The sequence below is a fragment of the Arachis hypogaea genome, chromosome 17, assembly GCF_003086295.3.
Source record: "Arachis hypogaea cultivar Tifrunner chromosome 17, arahy.Tifrunner.gnm2.J5K5, whole genome shotgun sequence".
Classification (NCBI taxonomy): domain Eukaryota; kingdom Viridiplantae; phylum Streptophyta; class Magnoliopsida; order Fabales; family Fabaceae; genus Arachis; species Arachis hypogaea.
Window position 1 is genome coordinate 63,154,633 of NC_092052.1, and position 6,914 is coordinate 63,161,546.

General features: G+C 40.4%; 1 non-coding gene across 1 annotated transcript; it reads left to right on the forward strand.

Moving 5' to 3' along the window:
* Positions 1-6,440: 6,440 nt before the first annotated feature.
* LOC112768022 (small nucleolar RNA R71) lies at positions 6,441-6,547 on the forward strand. Its single transcript, XR_003185461.1, has one exon. It is a non-coding gene; the product is annotated as a small nucleolar RNA R71 (small nucleolar RNA).
* The last annotated feature ends 367 nt before the right edge of the window (positions 6,548-6,914 follow it).

Here is a 6,914-nt window from a genome sequence, read left to right on the forward strand (position 1 = left end):
TGTCACACTAAGTTTGGTGTGCCACTTATACTTTTATGCAATGTATCATGCACACCAACTTATATTTGCAAAAATAATGTCTCTGTTTCTCTGTGCCCTCATATCTTTAATTTTGCTTGCTTGAAACACATGTGTTACTAACATTTTATTGTGTAAGACATTCATAATCCATCTTAGCCCCATAGCCACGGTTCTAATAGTTGCTTAAGGATGAGCAAGCATTCTGAGTTGGTATGGGAAGAAGGAAGAATAGAGGAAAAAGGACAACAATAATGAAGATGAACTACAAGGTTGTAGAGTTCCTTTTCTCCTCATTTGTTTCCAGCACTTAAAATGCATGATTGTCTTCATCTTTTCTGTTTACATATGTGTATGAATAAAGCATAGCCTGCATCTTGATTTGTAACATGGTGCTGTGGCATTATGACTACCAACTTGAGTTTTGTGAGTTCAAAAGTAATAAAGCATCATGATCATAAACAAACAAGGCATTAAAGAAGAACTTAGCATGTGCATAAAAGTATTGGAAAGCTAGTATGTTTGATTGTTGCTTAATTGCATTAGATTTTATTTAATTGAAGTTTTCATCTAGCACGTTTTGTGAAATCTTTTGAAAATCATGAAAACCTTGAAAGAAAAAGCAAAAAAGGGCAAGAAAAGAAAAAGGGAAAGAATGAGAAAGCTGAAGGCTCTGAGTACCAATGGCAATTTATTTGTTAAGTACTTGTGGTGTTTATGTATCAAGCCAAATGCTTGAAAACAAAACACTTAGAAGTCAAGGTTAGGCTCAAAGTGCAAAAGCACTCCCTCAAAGCTCAAGGCTCTGAGCATCAATGATTAGAGAGTCAAGAAAAGAAAAGAAAAATGTGCTTAATGAAGTCCTCTAATCAAATGCTTGTGGTGCTTATGTATCAAGTGGTAATACTTGAAAACAAAGCATTTAGAAGTCGTAGCTTTGTTATTAACTCATGGGGCAAAGCACCCAAAAGGAGAAGCTAATAAGAAAAATCAAAAGCTTGTTTCAAAGAAGAAATATAAGAAAAAGATTTCATAAATTGAGCTAGATAGAAACATCAATCATTTACATCACTTTTGTGATTGTAGCATGCTTAGAAAACTAGCTCACCATGAAAATTGAGTTGCTACTCTTCTTACCTTGGATTGTCAATCTTTAAATGCATGATTCTTTTCTTGCTTGGGGACAAGCAAGGTTTAAGTTTGGTGTTGTGATGACATGTCACCATGTCATATTTTTCTATGCTTTTTCATACAAGAAATTTATGATTAGTGCTTAAATATTGCATTCTTTGGTGCTTAAATGGTATATTTCTTTGATCTTTTGATTTGATAAACTTTGTAGGAAATAAGAAGAAAAAGAAGCAAAAAGGAGCACAAAATAAGCTAAAAAGAAGAAAAGAGGAATTTTGGGCACACTTTGAAGTTGGAGCACACTTTGGAGCCTTAGGCCACGCTTTTAAAAGCGTGGCCCATGACCAAATCAAGGAAGCTTCATCAGCACAGCCACCCAGGAGCTCAACGTTTGCGCCAACGTTTGCCTCAAACGTGAGGTCAAACGTTGGCTAAGGAATACCAAGAGAAATGGCATCCCTGGAGGCAGCAACGTTTGAGCCAACGTTTGCCTCAAACGTGAGGTCAAACGTTGGCGCCAAACAGCATGAAGGGGCATACTTCTAACAAGAATAACTTGAGCTACAGAGCTCCGAATGAGGTGATTCAAAAAGCAATGGAAAGTAGGAATCAAGAGCTTTCCAAGCATATATGGCACTACATGGTGGACACTAAAATTGAGGGAGAAAACTGCCCCAAAATGTGCATAAACGAACATGGTGGCAACCTGCAGAGAGGCCAACTGACCTCTACACCTTCGACGGAGTATAACTCGAGCTGTGGAGCTCCAAATGATGCGCTTCCAATTGCATTGGAAAGTAGACATTCAGGGCTTTCCAACAATATATAATATTATGGGGTGGACAGCACGTTTGAGCTTTCGAATCTGGCAATGTTTCCAACGTTTGCGTTCACATTTGACCTCAAACGTGGGGTCAAACGTGAGTGACAGCAACACCAGCGACCTTGTCCCCTTCAAAGGAGCATAACTTGAGTTGTAGATGTCCAATTGAGGTGATTCCAATTGGGTTAGAAAGCTGACATTCAGAGCTTTCCAACCATATATAATAGTCTATAGTGGGCATAAAATTGGCAACGTTGACAAGAGGACAAAGAGCACCCCTGATTGATGATGAGCCACGTTTGCGCCAACGTTTGCCTCAAATGTTAGGCCAAACGTTGGCTAGAAGAGCTGCTTGGGAAAGGTCACGTTTGAGCTCACGTTTGACCTCAAAAGTTGGCTCAAACATGGATGACAGCAAGGGGCCGATCTGCATTGTGGGTTTCACGAAGACGTTTGAGTCAACGTTTGCCTCAAACGTTGACTCAAACGTGAATTGCTCAACAATCCAACTTGCACGCAGATTTTTCCTCAAGACCAAGGCCATCCAAATCCATCTTCAACCCAATTCCACTCCAAAGCAAGCAAAGCCCAATTGACATCACTTATAGGCACACAGAGAAGTTAGATGAGGAATTTTATTTTTGTAAATATTGTTTTCATTTTTCACTTTTATTTTGTAAAAGCCTATATAAAGGCATTAGTTTCATTTCACTAAAGGGGAGCTCCATCAGAGAGGCTGGCTCCACGAGGGAGCATTGGGAATAGAGAACTCTCTCTCTTTAGTTTTTCTCTTTGTTTTGAATCTTGGGTTGAGAATTGAAGGAATTCTGTTTCATTCTCACTTTGAGATTTCTCTTGTTCTTCTTCTATAAAATTTCAGTGAATTAAGGATTTAAATCAACACTCTGTTTACTGCTTTCATCTTCATTTCTTTTGCAAATTGTTCTTTATTGGATCAAGGAAGGACTTGAGATCTAGACTTGTTTTCTAGTCTCATTGAGCCCCTGATATCTTCACTTGTCTTTCTAGATTTCACAATTGATTTGAGTTTTCTTGCTGATTTACTTTTCTGCTACAATTTCCTTCTCTGCAATTTTTACTTTCTTCTCATATTGCTCCCAATTTACTTTCCTGCACGTGTGTTCCTCTGCATTTTACATTTGAGCCACTGTGATCTGAATTTACTTTTCATGAAATTTTAATTTCCTTGCAATTGTTCTAAGCTTTGATTTACTGCTTTCATTTAATTTTTCTGCACCCAGTCCCCTTTACTTTCATGCAATTTATATTTCTTGCAATTTAAGTTTCAGCTATTTTACTTTCTTGTTCTTTAAGTTACTTGCAATTTTACTTTCTGCACTTTATAATTCCTGCAAGTTTACATTCTGTTGGCTTCAATTGTCACTCAAATCACTCAATGTTAGCTTGACTAAACTAATCACCCACTAAAGTTGCTTGATCCATCAATCCTCGTGGGATCGACCTCACTCACGTGAGTTTTACTACTTGATGCGACCCGGTATACTTGCCGGTTAGTTTTGGGTGTTTTGGAAATTCGTTTTTCCGCAAAAACACCATCAGTGGGTTGCTGGAAAGTGAAGTGCAAGGGGTATGAATTTCGAATGTGGAGAGGGTGTGGATTTGATTCACTTATATAGAGAAGTGATGAAGAGACGAAAGGTGTGGACTGATGGGGTTGGTGTATGATGAACGGATGGGGTTGTGTATGGAGTAAGCACGAGGATTCTCAATTTTATGATGGAGTTGGTTCGCTTTCCAAGTTTGTTCTTCCTCCAATGTTGCATGGCAACCATTCCCAATGCATTCTCCCTTGAGGCACGTGTGTAGTGCCCTCTTCATGAAGTGGCCAAATCCTTTCCCATTAAATTGTCCAATCAATCTCTTTCAATGATCCTTTCCTTTCCCTATAAAGATCAAATAAGAAAAGTAAGAAATATCATGAAAAAAATCAATTTAGATTTTTACGGCTAAAATAATAAAGAGAAAAAAATTAGATTATTTATTCATGAATTCCAACCAACTAACTAACTGTGTATCCCTTTATGCATTTTGGTGGCACCATGGGGTGACACCAAACTTAGTTTGAAGCATTGTGATGAAAAGTTTTGTTCAAAGCTCCCAAGACTAGCATGCTCTCTGTTGCATTGATGCTTTGTTGGTACGCTTTGAACACCAAACTTGTTCTTCACTATATACTGCAATATAAGGATTTCACCAAGTTTGGGTTGGAATTCATGAATATTGACTTATTCAATAGTAAAAGCTAATAAAACATGGGTTGCCTCCCATTAAGCGCTTCTTTAGCGTCACTAGCTTGACGTTTCTCCTTCATCAGGGAGGTTGATAATGCTTCAAGTCCTCCCCTCTTGCCTTGGACTTATATCCATTGGTTGTATCAATGATTTTCACATGTTCCAAGGAGAGGACTCTGTTAATAGTGAAGACCTTAGGTAACTGAGATGGTACAGTCGGGAGATTAGGGGGGATATCTAGGTAGTAAGCTGAGATCACCTTATCTCCTGGAGAGAAGTCTTCAGTAGGGATCTTCTTGTTCTTCCACCCTCTTGGTACCTTCTTCTTTGTCCCTTTTGATGTTGCCTTGCTCTTGGTGACTTCTTCTAAGGGAATTTTGTTGTCGTGTTCACATGCCTCTGGTGGTTTAGGTTCCTCCAGCTTCTCCTTGAGCTATGACAATTGTTGTTTGCCTTGTTCCTCATGCAATGGGGTTTTAGGATGTGTTGGTGGTGCATCAGTGCTTGTTTCCTCTGTCAGCATCTCAGTATGATCATTGCTTGGTTCTTTATTTTCTTGGTCAGCTTCTTGGGAGAGTTTGAAGACATTGAAGCTGAGTTGCTCATCATGGATCCTCAATATTAGCTCCTCTCGCTCCACATCTATGAGTGCTCTGGCTGTAGCTAGGAATGGTCTTCCTAATATGATTGGGTGAGTGTGACTCTCTTCCATGTCCAAGATGACAAAGTCTGTGGGAAGAAAGTATTTCCCCACCTTTAACAACACATTTTCCACCACTCCTATTGCTTGTTTTTGAGTTTTGTCAGCCAGCCTGATGACCACATCTGTGGGCAATATCTCATTGATCTGCAGTCTTTTCACCAGGGCTAAGGGCATTAAGTTGATGCTTGCTCCGAAATCGCAGAGTGCTCTATCAAACATTGTTTCTCCTATGGCACAGGGGACATGAAAACTCCCTGGATATTTTCTTTTTGTAGGCAATTGCGGTTGAATGAGGGCACTGCACTCCTTGTTCATCACTATAGTTTGGCCTCCCTTGAGTGAGCTTTTCCTAGGAAGCAGCTCCTTCATGTACTTGATGAATGCAGGCATTTGTTGGATAATCTTGATGAATGGTATGTTCACGTGCAGAGAAGCAAACAAGTCCAGAAATCTTGAGTATATTCTCTTCTCCACAGCACCATTGAGCAGCTGGGGAAAAGGTGCATAGAGTCTCAGCAGCTCCTGTTTTGATATTTCTGGTTCTTGGTATTCTTTTCCCTCCTCCTCTGTTGAGGTATCTTCAGGTTGTTCTGACAGCTTGATTGGCTTGTCCTCAATCTCCTTATCACTTATAGTGACCATCTTGCAATCTTCCCATCTCACTTTCTTTGTTTCACCTCTCGGATTCTTCTCTGTGTCACTTGGGAATCCATCTGTGGGTTTGGGAATTTGCTCAGAGAGATATCCTACTTGAGATTCCAACCTCTTGATTGTGTCTCCTTGGTTTTTGAAACTGGCTCGCACTTCCTCCTTGAACACCTTGTTGTCTTGGATATCCTTGCATATGCCTTCAAGTAGATTTTCAATCCTTGAGATTCTTTCATCAAGTGATGATAAGTCAGGCTGAAGAGGGTTGTTCTGACCTTGATATGAATGTGGAGAGGTGTTGTTATTGGGGTGTTGATATGGTCTAGATGTGAAGTGTTGGGTGGCTGCATCGTTTGGATTTGGACGTCTTTGATCACGGCTTTGGTCTTGTTGATTTCCCCACCCAAAGTTTGGGTGATTCCTCCATCCAGGGTTGTAAGTCTTGGAGTATAGATCATGGTTCTGCCGAGGTGAATTCCCAATGTAGTTGGCTTGCTCCTGACTACCCTCTGCTTCCCCATTCACTCCTTCTTGGGTTGTTGACAAAGTGGAGATTGCTGCTACTTGTTTCCTCTCCATCTTCTTGGTGAGGTCAGCCAGCTGCTGGGTAATGAGCTTGTTTTGGGCCAGCAGAGCATCTACATTGTTTAGCTCCATTACACCTCTTGTGTTCCCTCTTTCGGAAGCATAGAAGTAGTCGTTCTCTGCTACTGTTTCAATGACATCTATGGCTTCCTCAATAGTCTTCTTCTTGTTCAAAGATCTTCCGGACGAATGGTCTATGGCCTTCTTTGACTCATAAGAGAGCCCTTCATAGAAAATGTGCAGCTGCACCCATTTATTGAACATATCTAGTGGGCACCTCCTTGTTAGGTCTTTAAACCTCTCCCATGCTTCATACAAAGCCTCACCATCTTGTTGCCTGAAAGTTTTGACCACAGCTCTCAGCCTATTGATTCGTTGAGGAGGGTAAAATCTTGCTAAGAATTTGTTCACCATGTCTTCCCAAGTTGTCAAGCTTTTCCTTGGAAAAGATTCTAGCCACTTGGCTGCCTTATCCCTGAGTGAGAATGGAAATAAGAGCAGTCTATAGGCGTCAGGATGAACACCATTAGACTTCACTGTGTCACATATTCTCAAGAAGGTGGTTAAATGTTGATTTGGGTCCTCTTGGACACTTCCTCCGAACGAACAGTTGTTCTGCACAAGGGTGATGAGCTGTGGCTTCAGTTCAAAATTGTTGGCATGGATGGTTGGCTTTTGAATGCTACTTCCACAGTTTCCTGGGTTTGGATTGATGTAAGAGCCTAAAACTCTT